The sequence below is a fragment of the Peromyscus leucopus genome, chromosome 1 (assembly GCF_004664715.2).
Source record: "Peromyscus leucopus breed LL Stock chromosome 1, UCI_PerLeu_2.1, whole genome shotgun sequence".
In the NCBI taxonomy this organism is placed as follows: domain Eukaryota; kingdom Metazoa; phylum Chordata; class Mammalia; order Rodentia; family Cricetidae; genus Peromyscus; species Peromyscus leucopus.
In genome coordinates, this window is record NC_051063.1 from 75,474,014 (window position 1) to 75,491,791 (window position 17,778).

General features: G+C 43.5%; 1 pseudogene; it reads left to right on the plus strand.

Annotated features, from left to right (window-relative positions):
- Positions 1 to 17,778, plus strand: part of LOC114704427 — a 117,694-nt pseudogene that overhangs the window by 85,739 nt on the left and 14,177 nt on the right.

The following is a 17,778-nucleotide window of genomic DNA, read 5'->3' on the forward strand; positions in this document are numbered from 1 at the left end:
TATAGTGAGACTCTGTCTCAAACAAACATACAAGTAGATTTGTTGATTCTGAAGGTGTGAGACCTTTGGATACAAGGGCTAAACAGAGGAGAAAGGATTTTGTTGTTTATTATGCTAAGGAAGAGAGCTGACCTATTTATCCCTAAGAAAAAAGTGACTATTATTCCTTATAATTAGAAATATTACTATTTATAATGTGTTCTTAGAAGTATATTAAATATGAGTTTTGATAATTTTGCAAGCAAAAGTAACTAAATATTGTCAATTGCATGTGGCTTGCTTTAGTATGTCATATTAGCAGAACATCACCCAGAAAGTTCAGGAGCTTAGGCTGACTTCTCTTTTGTTCTTCCCGATTATATCAGGCTCTGTCAGGGAGAATAAAATGGATCTTGGCAACAGCATCTGAGAGACAAGAGCAGGAGCTCAGCTCTGAGGGAGGCAGGGCTAGCCTCTATTTACAAACTTTGACCTCCGGAGCCAATTAGACCTGATATATCTTACTATTTCTAAAGCCCAAACTCTGTCTTCCCAAGACTCTTTAAAAACCTACAAGCCTTTACCCCTTGATAGCAGCTTCTGACTCTCCTTGCCTGGCCATTGCCCTTCAGGACCTTAGGTGACAGAGCCCCTTTCAGATAGGAGGTCCCAGGAATGGAACTGTTGGTAACTTTGCCTCTACAAGCTGAGTAGATACATATTTCAAAATTCTGAAATTGGAGAGCTAAAAAAATGGTTCCGCAGTTAAGAAAGCCTACTGATCCTTCAGAGGACCACAGTTGAGTCCTCAGCACCCATGTCTTGATTGGTCAAGCTTTTCACACACAGCTGTGTTGTAGAATATTAGTTGAAGATGTGTTACATTTGTTTATGCTGTGGAACGTTTGTTTAATGATGCAAATATGTGTTGCATTCTTTTATGTTGCATTTGTTTAAGTCTGTGAAACTGTGTTACTTTGCCTGTCTAAAATTTCTAACTGGTTTGTTAAAAAGCTGAGTGGCCAATAGCAAGGCAGGAGAGAGATAGCCAGGGCTGCCAGGCAGAGAGTAAAAATAGAAGGAGAAGAAAAGGAGAGGAGGACATCAGGGGCCAGCCACCCAGCTACACAGCAAGCCATGGAGTAAGAAGTAAAGAAAGGTATATAAAAAGGTAAAAGCCCAGAGACAAAATATAGATGAGATCATTTAAGTTAAGAAAAGCTGGTTAGAAACAAGCCAAGCTACAGTCAGGTATTCATCAGTAAGAATAAGCCTCCATGTATTTATTTGGAAGCTGAATGGTTGGCTCCCCTAAAAGCAAAGAGAAAAAAGAAACCAACCACACAGCTGTTAGGAACACTCTATTCCTCTGTCTTCAGTGGCTTGGCCTTTAGACATTAAGAGCAAGCTCATCATGGGCTGAGTATGCCCAAGCGTTGGCATCCTCATTTCAATCATTAGTCACAAGGAGTTACGATACTATGAGTGGCATTTTGAAAATGAATACTTCTCACTATAACCAACTTCTGTCTGAGAAGAGGGCTATTTTCCAAATCCATGGCCTTGCCAAAAAATAAAAAATAAAAATAAACATGAGTTAGCTTCAATTTACACATACCCTCAGTCCATGGCCTTGGAAAAAAAAATAAATAAAAATAAAATGAACTTCATTTTACACATGCCCTCAGCCCTGATGAATTCCTGAGCTTCAGAAAGCCTTTACTATCATCTGGTCAGTTGTGCCTACAACTCATGCCTCTACCCTTAACAATCTCGCACCACCTCCATCAGCTCCAAGTTCAGTGTGTGGTGACCATGTCTGAGACTTTTCTTGGTGAAGATTTAACCATCCAGGAGCTAAGTTATAACCAAAACACAGAGAGAAGACAACATCCCAATAGAATGTTTTCAACAAACACCTGAAATAGGAGCAATTAAATGCAAGCCTTGTGAGCACACTGAAAATGAGGTCTCCTAATGGATTTCATAATTGTAACGATTTCTCCATCACTGTTCCATAACAGGCTCCTTCTTATGTCCTTAGGAACAAATAAAGTGCTTCTCATGTGTGCAATTTGAAGAATTTGTTTCAGAGCCATTAGCTCTTTGGCCAGGGACTATATTTATTTCTAGATAGATAGATACGGCCATTGTCATTTCATGATGCCATTAGCTCACTGAGACTCGCATGGGCCATTTCTCCCCATATTGCCCTTTTGCTCTGTTTTTCCAGAGTGTGTGCAAATCAACATCTGCAGAGCCCTCGGCTTTCCTGGATGAGGTTCTTATAGCTAAATAAAGCCTCTGCATTATAAAACTGTACCTGAGAGCTAGACAACACCTTAGAAGTCCAGTTCTTCACTTCTGTTCACAATGAAATAATGAGGCACAAAGACTGTGTCTTGTCCAACCCACAAAGTCCAGTTAGTGGGAAAACTACAGCAAGTATGAAAACTTGACTTCCTACTTCAGGGCTCTTCGCCTCACAGAGTGAGACCCTTGGATTTCAGCCTATTAAAAACAAATTATTCTCTAATAGTTAGAAAGCAGAGGCTTTTTTCAGGCTATTCAGGTACCAAATGATGATTTATGAGACTACATTAAGCACACCGTTTTCAAAAGCCCAAACAAACCTTCATTTACATGCAGGGAGCAGCTCTCTATGGCTCCCCTGAAGATCTGCTCTGCTCCTACTTGCCCCCCCCCCCGGGGGGGGGAGAGGGGAGGGAAATGTATGTGAAATTCTGATGGTGGAAAGCAAGAAGCCCTTGAGAGAAACCCAAACCCAAAGCCTGAAGTTGTCCAATGCCGCTGGACAGGGCCCCAAACTGCGAACACACAAAAGTTGCTGTGAATACCTCCCTTCTGTCTGCTTAGTTCTACTTAAGTCTATGAGAGTCAGCTCATCAGATGGTCAGTGTGTTATTGTGTGACTTTTCCTGGGGCAATGTGGACAGATGCCTAATAGTACCAGATAGGGCACTGATTGCAAGCTAACCTCCCCCGGCAACTGCCCCCCCCTCAAATCTACATAAGTCTAGCTTAGTGAATGGGGGAGTCTGAGGTCGCAGGCAGAAGCATGAGTGAAGGGTAACTTTTAGGATCAGGCTACTAAAAGGCAACCAAAAAAACCCCACCCCAGCATGGGTTAGGCCTCCAGAATGGCACTCCCCAAGTCCCCTGAACCACTCCCAGGCAGCTGGGCCAGTTAGGGAGTCTCTTGGGTCTGGCAATGGTGACTGACTGTTTGATTTTGGAGGGTAGTGGGTAAAGGTCAGTTCTCTGAGACTTCTCCAAGTCTTAAGAACCTCCCTCCAGGGAGGAGTCCTTCAGTTCTGAGGAAATCACGTACAGCAGTGTCTATTCAAATCCTTGATTTAAAAAAAACAAAACAACAACAACAAAAACCCTCAATATTGTTATTTGCAATCAATAAGAATTGTCAGTTAATGATTATCAGAAATCAACCTAAAATTAAACAGAGCGGCTTTGGGTGTGGTCTGGGGATAGACTGCTCCTAGACAATGTCCCCATTCCTGTGAGGACTGGTTAGCTGTGACACCTGCTATGTCTGTAAAGCCCCACCTCAGACACCAAGCCCCAGATGGACTTCATCTCCTGCCCATTTCCTGGGTCAACACTCCATGGCTCTTCGGTCCTGGTTAGTGACCAGCTGGTGGCAGGAAGCAAACCCCGCTTCGGCACTTTAAGGAAAGGGGCTGTGCACAGAGGGGACTTGGCCAGTCTTCTCAGTGTTAACAGAAAGCTGAGCCACACAGACACCTGAGCTCAGAGTTTCCCAGCTCTTTCCCCTCTCTCCCTATTTCCACCACCCTCTCGCCCTCACCTGCTTCTCTCCACAGTCATGCACAGCAAAGCTCTGATGGTCTGCCTACACCCTAGTCTTCCTGGGGTACCCACTCCAGCTGCCATTCTGGAAGACCCACACCCAACACCCCGTTGTCATGTCTCCGATCACCTTTTCACACTTTGGGAAACCTCATTTTGGCAAACCATCAATGTTGTTTCTTCCTCAATCAGGGGCAGCCTTGGTCCAATCAGGGATAGTTATAGGGCACTGTCCTATGACAAACCTGTATGCCTGGGTCTACTTTTCTGAAGGGAACGAGGGTGTCGTGTACTTATTCTCACACCCTAACCCTTCTGTGCACACCAACCCCAAAAGCCTCTTTCTGCCAGCACCATAGCTTGCTCCTGAGGGTTTTCTCTCACTACCTCCAAGGCTGAGCGGATATGCTGTGAGTTTGAATCCTCCTTCACCAATGCCTGGAGCCAGTGACCCATGGGAGTCAGCAAGTGACCTAGTTTAGCTCTCAGTGGGAAAAGTGATGTGGGATGTCCTTTGTTCTGTCTCAAAATCGCCCATCTGAATAGAGCCTGGGCTGCCCATGTTATCAATCTGCTACTATTAAGCCTCAGTTGGCTGCCATGCTCTTCCCATTCCCTTCTAGAGCTCCTGTGACCACCTTCTAAGTAAACCCCTACACTGTTATCTGCACTGGGGGGATCCTACCTGCAGTAATAGGAAATCCTCTCTCTGCAGGGATGCTAGAAGACAGGGATGGAGCATCTCCAGGACTCCACTGTTCTAACATTCTAGCACATCTCACATAGCCTCCCCTTGCTTGCACACCTGTCTACCCAAATGACAGTACACTCTTAAATGGAAAGGATGGTTTCTTCTGCATCTTCTAGATTCCAGGGTTTATATATAACAGCCGCACACGGTTTGTTAGATAGCAAATTGGATGAAATCTGCTAAATGAGCCATTCCCCCAAATGCATCCCGTGACTAGATGAAACCACACCCAGACAGTCCCTTTCTGAATCATCCTATCCTAAGAGTCCCTCATTCATCAGGGGGTGTTTGAAAGGCGCGCTATATAATCTCCATTTGCAAACAGCACCTACACAATAGAACACAGTGAGAACCACAGTAGAATTAGTACAGCCTGTTAAATCTTGCAGACTTTTAGTAGAAAATAACCCTAAAAGCATGATTGTACTTCAGTCACATCAGGAAAGTGTGACTTTTACCTGACTCCAGAAATCCCCTCAGTGAACTGGTTATTAAACAGGGAATGTGGAAATATTTATAACTCATTCATTCACATAAACTGTATTAGATGATAAATTATCGCTCCACTTCCCAATTCACAGTACGGTAAGGCAAATTTGCCAAGAGATTTGGATTTCAGGTATAGGCGTCTTTTCACTCATATGCAGCTGAGCAGTGAACTGGCATGCTGATTAAGCACTCACCACCTTACAGTGTCAGTGAAAAACACTGGACAGTGCTCCTAAAGCCAAACAAGCCACAGCAGGAAAGTCTTGGCCTCAAACCCTGGCCTTACTCACTTATTTTAAATAATTGTGGGTGAATTATGAAATAAAAACAACCCTATTTTGAGCTGTGTCTCATACAGTGGGAAACCTGTGCACATGCACACTCGAGCACACACACACACACACACACACACACACACACACACACACACAAATCACATAAATGAAGAATTAGACCCATGAGTATTTCTAACTAGCATAAAAGGCAGTGCATAAAACTTGAGAGTTGGTTTTAATCTGACTCCATCCTTAGCAGCCTTGGGTTTCTCATCTGTAAAATGAGGATCCTTAAATAATACCTAGGACATTGGTAAGAACAAGATGATGGCATGACACCTCTGGAACACAACCAGGGACACCACAGCATTAGCAGGAAGGATGGGAGTCTCTATATAGTCCCAGGAGGGTAAGGGACGCAGTTCTTTTGTCCCATTTTTAAGCCATAGCCATAGGTATGGTCAGAGGTAGAGATAGGTAATGTCACGGTGACAGCAGCCATACATATTTCCCACCCTTGGGACAATAACTCTTTACTAAAATGTTCACTGAGTTGGACTCCTCAGACTGTGGCCTGAGCCTTCTGAAGATTCTGAGATAGCAAGCTCTCTAGCTACTGCTGTCTCCCTGAAATCAGGATGTGTTTACCACTGCACCCTGTCCCCCTGGACACCTACTGTGACCTTGCAGTGAAGAGTAAGCTGCAAAGAACCTGGAATTCTAACTTTGCTTTTGTGTAGTGTCTTCCTGCCTCCTGGCACCAAGGCTAGGCCAGGCTCAGTCAAGTGGTATAGAACTTGTCTATATCCCAACCTCTGAAACCTCCTAAGAATCTGGAACAGCCTTCATTCTCAGAATCTCAAGGGAACTGAGGCTCGCACCCCATTGGTTCCCTCAGAATAGCCTGTGGCCATGATGCTGCTTCTCTCCTGATAGTTCGGGAATTGAAGGATCTCTCCCTTCAACATCTCATCATGCTGCCTAGGGTATGACACTATAATTCTTCTAATATTCTGGAAGTTGGAGGTATATATCCTCAGAGCCCATCATGGTTGCCCTATGGCCATAATAATACATCTCGCCCAACACTCTCCCACTTCAAGATTCATCATGGCTGCCTATGGTCATGAGCCCATTAGCCTCTAAGAAAGTTCTCGTGGATGGTAATTCATCACAGTTTCCTTTTACAAAGCTCTCTAACAGTTAACATACTATCTTGCATGATGTCAAAGACCGTCTAACCATGCTGATGGCTGGTCTTCACTGCTTACATCTCCATGACTGAATCCCATACAAGGGAACAATGGTCAGGACATTGGACTTCAGCAATGATCTCTTACCTAAGATCCAGTTCTCTCATTTCCATAATATCCTTCATATGTGTGACTTGACAGCACAGTGGCTATTGCAAATCACTGTACCAAGGGACACAGTGGCCCACTGGCATCAGGTACATGGAGGGTAGGTCATTCTGTTCAAAGAGGAAAGAATGGTGCACAAAAAGAAATCACTCAGGCAGGGCTCTGGTGACACATGCCTTTAATCCCAGCACTCGGAAGGCAGAAGCAGGTGGATCTCTGGGAGTTCAAGGCCACCCTGGTCTACAGAGTGAGTTTCAGGACAAGTTCCAAAGCTACAGAGAAACCCTGTCTCAAAAAACAAAAAAAAAAAACAATCGAAAGAAAGAAATAGAGAAAGGAAGGAAGGAAGGAAGGAAGGAAGGAAGGAAGGAAGGAAGGAAGGAAGGAAGGAAGGAAGGAAGGAAGTAAGTCACTCAGCTTTTAGTACAGGGAACAGAAACTTAGCATTTTTAAAAATAGTAACAAACATATAAATACAATCACAAATCATTTTAGTATATATGATTCCATATATATGCTTGTTAGTTTTGTCAACTTGACACAAACCACATCACTTAGGAAGACTGAACCTCATTTGAGGAATTCCCTTTATCAGATTGGCCTGTGGGCATGTCTCTAGGGCATTTTCTTGATTAATGATTGATGTGGAAATGTCCACTGTGGATTACAACCCCTGAGCAGGTGGTCTTGGTTTATATAAGAAGGCAGGGTGAGCAAGTCACATGGAGCAAGGCAGTGAGCCGCATCCTCCACGGCCTCTGCACGAAGTCCTGCCTCGAGGTTCCTGCTTGAGTTCTTACCCTGACTTCCCTCAGTGATGCCACTGGGATCAGGACTTATTAGCCAAATCGACCCTTTTCCTTCCCAAATTGTTTTTGGTCATGGTGCTTACCCCGGCAGTAGGAGATGAACAAGGACAATAGAGTTACAAACCTATTTGTATATACAGCCACTCTTGGCACCTGAGAGTGGTTGGTCCCAGGACCCCCACAGATACCCAAATCTTCAGTGTTCAAGTTACATGGAATGGTTTATCTTATTAACTCCAACCACTCATAATATCCAATTCAATTAAATTCTATGTAAATAAGTTGTACTATGTTGTTCAGGGAACAAGGACAAGGAAAAAAAAGCCTATTCATGTATAGTATAGATATAATTATTTCTGAATTATGTTCTCTCCATAGTTGGTAGAATTCTGGGATATGACACCCAAAGATACAGAAGGAAAACTATTATTATTTTTGTGTCTTTGGAAAGTAAATGTTGTTCTACATATGGTGTTTGCATGAAATTATTTAAATTACTTCCGCTCTCAGGAAAGTCATCTTTTAGATGCTCTGCCATGATGCTATGGAAAAAGTCATTTTTGGTAATAGGCAATTTTAAATCCAGAAGCTTCCTAAGACAGCTTTGTGAAAGAATCATTTCTTCAGTCATTACATTTATGTAAATGGTCACAAAAACATTTTGTAAAAACTGTTTTTCTCCTCCGTGGCTGATGGCCCATAATTTTCCAGAGAACAAGTGTAAATCCCATGGTGTCTCTAAGTTGTTAGCATTTAGTCTCCATTGCCTGAGACAGAGGTGAGGAGGTCAAGCTCCCATCAACTGAAAATCCCTTCAAAGTTTAATAACTGGAGTCTCAAAGTTACCCTAAGGTCCTCTTCTCCAATCTCCCCTTCTCTGGAGTCTACCTCGGGAGGTTATTTTAGCAGTGACAGAAAGGGCATGGAATAGAGCCCAGCCACCACCCCAGCACAGCTATCACCCATGAGCCTCCAGACTCATGTACATCTACCACCCATGAGCCTCCAGTCCTGCATACAGCTACCACCCATGAGCCTCCAGTCCTGCATACAGCTACCACCCATGAGCCTCCAGACTCATGTACAGCTACCACCCATGAGCCTCAGCATATCTGGGCACAGACCCCATCCTGCTGGCTTCTGGTCTCTTTTCTCCATCTCACGGGACCTTTCCCCATTGTCCTTTTCTAAAACAGCTCTTTATCATGCTGTGTGTGCTCCTAAGTTCCATCCACCCCTTCTGTTACTACAGGACTCAGAAACGGACAGTTTATGCTTAGTAGAGTAGAACTACAGCTCGCTCCCTGTCATGCACGTTCAGCCAAATGGCTACCAATACGTGCTCCCACGATAATCCCCAGAACCTGGGAATGTTAGACTGTTTGGAAAAAAACAACAGTACAGGCAGATCCTATTAAACTACAGATATAATGATTTTAAGATGAAGAAATTATCCTAGATATCCGATTGGTCCCAGACTGTCATTATTTAATAAGAGCGACAAAGACACAAGAAAAGACAGTGGCAGAAGAAACAGAATAATGTGGCCACGAAGTATCTGGAGCCACTAGAAACCAGAACTCTTCCCTAGAGTCTTAGGGGTGAATAAATACCTTGATTTAAGCCCAGAGATGCTGATTTAATACTTGAACACTAAAACCATGAGACAATGGGTTTCTGCTTTTTTTTTAGGGGAATGGGGGCCAGACAGGGCTTCTCTGTAGAACAGCCCAGGCTGTCCTAGAATTCACTCTGTAGCTCAAGATGGCCTTGAACTCACAGAGATTGGCCTGCCTATGTCTCCCAAGTGCTGGAATTAAAGGCATACACCACCATCCAGTTTGGTTTTGTTTTTTCAAGACAGGGTTTCTCTGTGTAGCCCTGGCTGTCCTGGAACTTGCCCTGTAACCAGACTGGCCTCAAACTCAGAGATCTACCTGCCTCTGTCTCCCAAGTGCTGGGATTAAAGGCATTCACCACCACCTGGTGTTTTTTTTTTTTTTTTTTTTTTTTTTTTTTTTTGTTAAAGATTTATTTATTTATTATGTATACAGAAGAGGGCGCCAGATCTCATTACAGATGGTTGTGAGCCACCATGTGGTTGCTGGGAATAGAACTCAGGACCTCTGGAAGAGCAGTCGGTGCTCTTAACCTCTGAGCCGTCTCTCCAGGCCCTGCTTTTTGTTTTTCTAAGACAGGATCTCTCTATGTAGCCCTGGTTGTTCTGGAACTTGTTATATAGACCAGGCTGGCCTGGAACTTGCAGAGGATTAAAGGCATGCGCTACCATCACCTGAGGGTTTCTGCTTTTTTTAAGTGACACATCTGTGGTGATGGAGAATTTGTTAGTTTTGTCTCTACTCTCCTTTCTTCCACAAGAAAATGCTTATTGGAGTGTGTAATGGAGCAGTTGAGAGGAAACTTAATCTTTTGGATTCCTAAGGTCACAATGCAGAGAGAAGGGCTGCCTGGGAGTATGAGATGGACCAACTGTGTGATGTGGGGGGAGTCCGTCTACCTTCCCCAGTCAATTTTCCACTTTACAAAATGAACAAACCTTCCAAGTCTTCCCAGATCACCCCGTAATGCTCCTCAGCTTTCCACTCAATTATCATCTGATTCATCGACTCCCCAGGGATGTCACCTCCACTTCGCCTCCATTCTCTACCCCAGTGGTTACTGTCCACATCTATTTCAGTGTTCACTGCGTTGAGCGCCCCAGAAACAAGAGGTTAGCTAAGACTTCAGCCTCATCCTGTTCATTGTCTTCAGTGCCCAGTTTAGGAGCAAATGGAAATGAACTAACTAGAAAGTTGTTATGTAGTGATGACATGGACACCCAGGTGAGTGACAGAAACGTCCAAGGATAAGGACTTAAAAGAAAAAAAGAAAAAGAGTCCAGGCACCCACAACTCTGCCTCACATGAGCCATTCACACATGGTCCCAGGATCCCTAGTGGTTTTTTATGGTGATTTACATGTCTTCAACAATGTGGATTTGACTTCTTTTATCTACTTAATAAAACTGAAGTTATAATTAAAAAACAACTGTGGTCCCTTCCCCTGGAGACAATGAGAATTTAACACAGAAGCAGATGCCCAGACTGCACCATGGTGCCAAGACTTGACCCCATCCAGATGACAAGCACTGCCCTCGGGGTCCTGCACCACTGTGATGTCACTGGCTAGCAGCTGGGACTAAGGATGGAAGCCATTCGTAACAGACATCAGGAGCTTGGTTTGGGTTTACCAAATAATCACCCAAATCAAAACTTCTTAGGGAAACCTGGAAGCTTCATGTAAACAGTCATTGGAATTTATCCTGGGTTATTTTACTAATCAAAATCAGGATAAAAACTCTCTGCTTTAGTAGGAGATCAGCTGAGAGTAGATTCAAGGACCTCAGAGAGATGGGATTGTCCCAGGACCTATCCACTCTGGAAAAACAGCCAGGATGATGTTTGAGTGGGATTCATTTGTGGTTACTAGGACCTCAGTGTCGTCTCCTATGCTATAGCAAAGCTTCTCAAGATGCCAGCTCTTGGGATTTATTTCTCACAACTATTTACCATGATAATCTTCATCTTTATAAAGGGTAACAAGTTATTAAGACATAAATGGGTTACTGGATGCAAACCTGAAGCTCTCTTCATAGCATCTCTTTAGAAAATTGAGGGCCTACCACAAGTCCCAAATGCTCCCTACATGTCATCCCACAGGTTGAAATGTTCCTGGGATTATCAACTCCTTTAATTGTTTTAAATCAGTACCTAGACCAATGACTCAAATTTTGTCTCTCGGAACTCAGATTTCTTATTCTCCACACGAAAATGCTTCTAAAAGCCCAGATTTTAGTATGGTAAATGGATTGAAAAAGTATCTTAACATATGCCTATAATCCCAGCACTCAGTAGACAGGGGCAAATGGATCTTATATTCAAGGCCAGTCTGTGCCAGATAGCAAGACCTTTAGTCAAAAAAAAATGAATAAATAAAAAAGATTATGTGTGTTAGCTAACCTTTCACCTAAATGATATAAGAGATAGCAAAACAAATACATAATTATAATTTTCCCAACTTTACATTATTCTATTTTAATTTCTTTCAAAAATTTAAAGAAATGCTACTGTTTGAAAAATAGCTGATATAATTATCAAATTGCTAATAAACAGCCATGGGGTAAATGTGTTATTTCAGTCAAAATGATTCAAGCAAAATTTTCATTTAATATAACTGATATGGTTACAGACTGATAGATAGACAGACAGACACAAACACACACACACGCACACGCACACGCACACGCACACACACACTGTTTCAATACTGTTTCTGCTGCCAGAGACCTGGCAGCTTTCACAGAAGGCACAGTGAAATGTGCCAGAAAACATTAGCATGTACGAAGGCACCATGATGTCTTGGTTACTTTTCTAGTTACTATGACAAAATGTCCAACCAATGCAGCTCAAGGATGAAGGGATTTATTTTGGCTCACAGGTCAAGGGTGCAGTGCATCTTGTTGGAGACATGTTGGCAGGAACTTACAGGGTTTGTCATATGGTAGCCACAGTCAGGAAGCAGAGAGCCATGAATGCTAGTGCCCATCTCATTCTCCTTTCCTGAAGTTCAGAATCCAGCCTACTGAAGGGTTTCACCCACATTTAGGGTGGCCCTTCCCACTTCAATCAACTCAACCTAAAAAGCCCCTCCCAGACACGCCCAGAGGGTTGTCTCCTAGGTGATTCAGGATCCTGTCAAGTTGACAGTATTAACCATCATCACACACAGGAAGCAGCGCATTGGACAGATGGTCTTTCTCCTGCAGGATGGCAGGAACATAGAGGGTGACAACTGAAGTGACAGAATGAGCAGATCTAGAAGAGAGGAGGTGGCAGAATTGCAGGCCAGGCTAGAGAGAAAGAGGAACTCACCTGGGGAAAGAAATCATAATGTTTGTGGAAAACAGAAAGCAAAACATTTACCTGGACCAGAGGACTTGGGTAGAGAAGACACTGAAAACATCAAGTTGCAACAGTGAAATGGAGACTCTTATGTCATGCTGAAGAGCCTGAACTGGATGGATTCCTTCAGGGAACTGGAAGGCGATGGAGATGGCCGCACAAAGAATAGCATGATTCAGAAAGATTAATGTCCTCATATTGTATAGAATGCAGATGAGCTAGCAGGGTGAGTTACAAGAGGGGTAGCCAGTGTAAGCTCACCGTAACCAGCCATCTCACTGAAGGAGGAAAGGGAAGAAAAATGTAAGAGAGTCCATAAAGAAAGAGCAGCCTGGCTTTAGAAGCCAATCGGGTGAGGAGACAAAGAGAATATGTTATAATATAACACAATATGCCAAGGCCCAAGTGCACTGGTGTCATTAATAAAAAACAATGCAATTTCAAGAGCATAAAACATGATGACTGTAGATTTTAGATATCGTAAGTAGATTGAAAACATAACTCAACACATATCTATAATCCCAGGTAAGTGTATTAAAAACATAACTCAGCACATATCTATAATCCCAGGTAAGTAGATTGAAAACATAGCTCAGCAGATATCTATAATCCCAGGTCAGTAGACTGAAAACATAGCTCAGCCCATCTATAATCCCAGCACAGCACTCACTAGATTGAGGCAAATGGATCTTGAATTCCAGGCCAGCCTAGCTACATAGCAAGATGCTGGAGTGGGGCGGGGGGGGGGGGGGAGTGTTTGTTTCCCTCACAGTTCACACTTTTGTGAGTTTTCAGACTCCTAAGAACCCACTTTGCAGTGGTGAGAGATTGATTACCCAATGAGAGGATTTCTAAAGCGACCTGACTGTGTTGAACAGAGAATCTACATGGTGGTCTGAACAGAAAGAGGAAAGGTTAGTTTAAAAGAGGGATTGAGTTTATACAGGCCATCACATAACTGAAAAGAATTTGAACTATAACAATATCAGGCTTGAGGAGAAGCCCTCCCATCTAAAGCTGAGAGTTAACCAAGGCTGAGATCCCTTTCTCCAAAGGATGAGATCTCTGCCTTACCCAAGGCTGAGATCCCCACTTTTCTCAAGGCTGAGGTCCTCACCTTACCCAAGGCTGAGATCCCCACCTTACCCAAGGCTGAGGTCCCCACCTTACCCAAGGCTGAGATCCTCACCTTACCCAAGGCTGAGATGCCCACTTTACTCAAGGCTGAGATCCCCACCTTACCCAAGGCTGAGGTTCCCACTTTACTCAAGGCTGAGATCCCCACCTTATCCAAGGCTGAGATGCCCACCTTACTCAAAGCCAAGATCCCCACTTTACCCAAAGCCGAGATCCCCACTTTACCCAAGGCTGAGATGCCCACCTTACCCAAGGCTGAGGTTCCCACTTTACTCAAGGCTGAGATCCCCACCTTATCCAAGGCTGAGATGCCCACCTTACTCAAAGCCAAGATCCCCACTTTACCCAAAGCCGAGATCCCTACTTTACCCAAGGCTGAGATGCCCACCTTACCCAAGGCTGAGATGTCCACCTTACCCAAGGCTGAGGTCCCCACCTTACCCAAGGCTGAGGTAAAACTTCTAGAAAGAGCACAGTTACGGCTTACTGGATGACCAAGAAGGCATTGCCAGGTGATTTCATGAGGAGGTGTGTTGGCTTCCCACTGTTCTAACAAACTCCTGAGATACTCAGCACAGGAGGAAAAGATAATTGAGCTCCTGATTTCAGAGATTTCACCCCTGGTTGCTCAGGCCCATTGTCTTTGGGCCGGTGTCAAGGCAGAAGAGTGTGGTGGATCAAGCTGCTCACCTCATGGCCTCCAGGAAGTAAGGAAAAAGAAGGAAGACACTGGCATCCCACAATCCCTCTTCATGGACCCAACCTCCTCCCACTGGATCCCAACTCAAAGTTTTCAGACTTCTCAAATATACATAGGAATTGTGATTAATTCTTTAGAAAACCCAAGATGCCCCTGAAAGACTACTGTAACAGTCTCAGAATTCCAAAATGGCTGGCTACATACTACATCAAATTTAATAACCTTCCTACATAAAACATGAAATATGTAACATAAAGTTCTCCTTTCACTATAGTAAGAAAAAATTGAGAGGTCACAAAATGTCTGTGAAATGATGGATTTCAGTAGCATTAGGTTGGCTGAGGTAAAACTTGCATGCAAAAATTTACTTCCAATTTTTCTTTAAATTATAGAAATCATATTTTTTAAAAGAATGTCTCAATAAAGGCTGAGAAAAAGGGGCAGAGAAAAGGCTCCATCAAAGAACACAAAAGCATATGAATTACTGGAAAACAGAAAGCAAACAAAACCAGCTCACTAAAATCCACTCAGAGAGGAAAGAAATCCGTCCAGGGAGCCAAATACATTGGCTTCTGAAACAGGAGAAGGCTCCTTTGACAAGGCAGCCCCAAGGGGCTCTAGGCTAGAGGACACCCATAAGCACATTTGAGAAGTGAAGCTTTGTAGAGACACATAAAATTCACCTGTGTATATATGACATGAAGAACTGAGACTGTCCAGAGGATTGAAGGTGACTAATGGGAGGAGAAGGGGACAGTCTGATCCTCTGACAGGCTGATCAACAACAACCCAGGGTAGGGACAGCTCTGAAGGAAGGGAATTGCTTTCTGGAGAGAGTGCCTAAGACGAGCAGTGAGGACCAAGCAAGAGTCGATTTGGAAGTGATTTAGGACCAACAGAGTTACCAACAGGACCCTAAGGAAAAACAAGTCTGTCCTAGAAGCATCCAAACCCTCACTCTAGTAATAACTGATTCCCCACACAGAGCCTTCTCCCAGGACCTAATCCTACCTGTAGCCAGACTCCAGCACAATGTCAACCAAAACCAATCCCCACACAAGCCTCCAACCATCCCCATTGTAACTTCTACCCTCAACCTGTTTCCTTGATATTGTCCTTGATGTCCTATCTAGGTTAAGTAGACATTTATTTATTTTTCCTCCCTGGGAAAGTTCCCACACAATACCCACTCAGGGAAATGCCTGATGGGAAAGCCGAAAAAGAAAAATTTAAAAGCAATTGCAGCCTCAGCCATGCACAGAACTCCCAAGTTTTAAAACTCTGGTGACCACCCCCGCCCCCTGCCACACCCCTAGAGTTTTAAGGAAAATCAGTGGGTAGAAGAGCAAACCCAGGAGAAGCAGACAGGAAAGACCAGGCAAGGACAGAGCACACTTTAAACAAAATCTCAATGACATCCTCTGAGGGTTGAGCAGCTACTGCATTCCTAGGCCACTGATACTGAGGGGAGCCAACAGGAAGTGAGCAGGGCCCGGAGCACATCAGAAGCCACAGCATAGATGGCTCAGTGTTCCCTATGAATGGCCTAACCCCAGTTCTGCAACAATACCCAGCTTCCTCCTTTTTATAAGACAGCATACAATTTTTCAATGAAGCAAGAAATTGAAACACAACCATATAAGCATGAACTCATCTGGCAAATACAAACCAAAGAACAGGTAAAGTCATACTAGTATCATCTAAAATGTAATTCAGCAAAGCATCAGACAATGGTACATTAATTGCTAAAGATATAATCTACCTGCGAATGCAATCATGAAGAATTCTTATGTCTCTGGGGGAAAGACTGTTAATTTCCTATTCAGTGTCTAGTCTTCTTTTGAGTCTTAGTAATAAAATGTTAGTGTTATCCAGGTGGTGGTGGCACATGTCTTTAATCCCAGCACTCAGGAGGCAGAAGCAGGTGGATTTCTGTGAGTTCAAGGCCTGGGCTACAGAGTAAGTTCCAGGAAAGGCGCAAAACTACACAGAGAAACCATGTCTCAGAAAAAAAAATGTTAGTGTTATTCAGAGCAGCCAAGTAACCAACTATTAAAATCCACTTTCGTACTACCATCCAAGTGGTGGGGTGGCCATTTAAATGCTGATCACTAGGGGAGATTAGTATGCATTCTCATAGTAGCCTCCAGTTCCTTCTTCCTGGATGATAACCGGATGTCATGGATGAAGCCAGCAGCCTCCCCACTCTACAGAAGGAGAGTCACAAGCTGAAGCCAGTGGAGTGGAGAACCTGGAGTTTCCAGGCTTCTGGTGACTGGAACTGCCACGCCAGGTCTCTTGGGTAAAGAGAACCCACCTGTTGAAACCTTGGCTTTGAGGTTTTTGCAGCTGGAGCCAAAAGCAGTTTCTAAGTCATAAACATGTCACTACTTAGCATTGAAATATGTAATTATGGAACCAAGCTAGGTGCCCCAACAACAGAGGATGGATAAAGAAGGTGTACACAGCAGAATAGCTTCCCACCGTGAAGAAGAATGAAGCTCTGTCATTTGCAGGACAGTGGATGCAACCAGAGGTAATCATATGAAGTGAATTGTCAGCCCAAGAAAGATAAAGATCATGTTTAATCTCTTCTGTGACTCCTAGATTTTTATACATACACATAAAAGTCATGAATGTATGTAGGACATGAAAGAAAACTGTCCAGAGGGATGAAGGAGACTAATGGGGATGGGGGATATAGAAGTATATGGGGGAAATGTACTCAGCATATTAGATATGTGTGCATGAAAACCTAAAAATGAGTAAGTTAACAACACAGAAAATAAATATAAAAGCAGCACATAAAGCATATTTGTCAGATAAAGAGGATCTGATTAACCAATAACCAGTAAGCCTGCCTCTAAAATCAACTGACTTTCAGCATTACAGTTGGGGGTAGGCTATATAACAGCAGCAAGACCCAGCTCCATGCTGTTGGAGATGGAATTTAAAATTTTAAAATGTACACAATTAAAAAAAATAAGATGGAAAGAGACAATGCAAACACAAGCATAAGAATCAGCCACAGTCAGCAAGGAATACCGCAGACAAATGCCTGCTGTGAAAGGCAGCTCATCCATCAAGCTCATTCTAAGGGTGCCGCACCTACCAACAAGCAGAACTGACGGGAGAAACAGACAAATCCACAATCAAGACCAGAGATTTTGCCATTTCTTTCTCAGTAATTGGGGGGAACGTGGACAGAAAATCAGTAAGGATATAGGAGACTTGAATAGCTTCAGCTGAGAACTCAATACCACTGACATTTTACAGATCATCTACCCATCGTCTGCAGCTTACTCCCATCACCAATGCATACAGAGGGGTCATCAATATAGACTTTACTATTGGTCAAAATCAACTGAGAAGGCAAGTGAAATAAGAGAGGATGTTGAAGACTCCACACAAGTGACAAGCAGACTTCCACGGGGCACCTCCAGCAAACAGGAACAAAGCACTCTTAG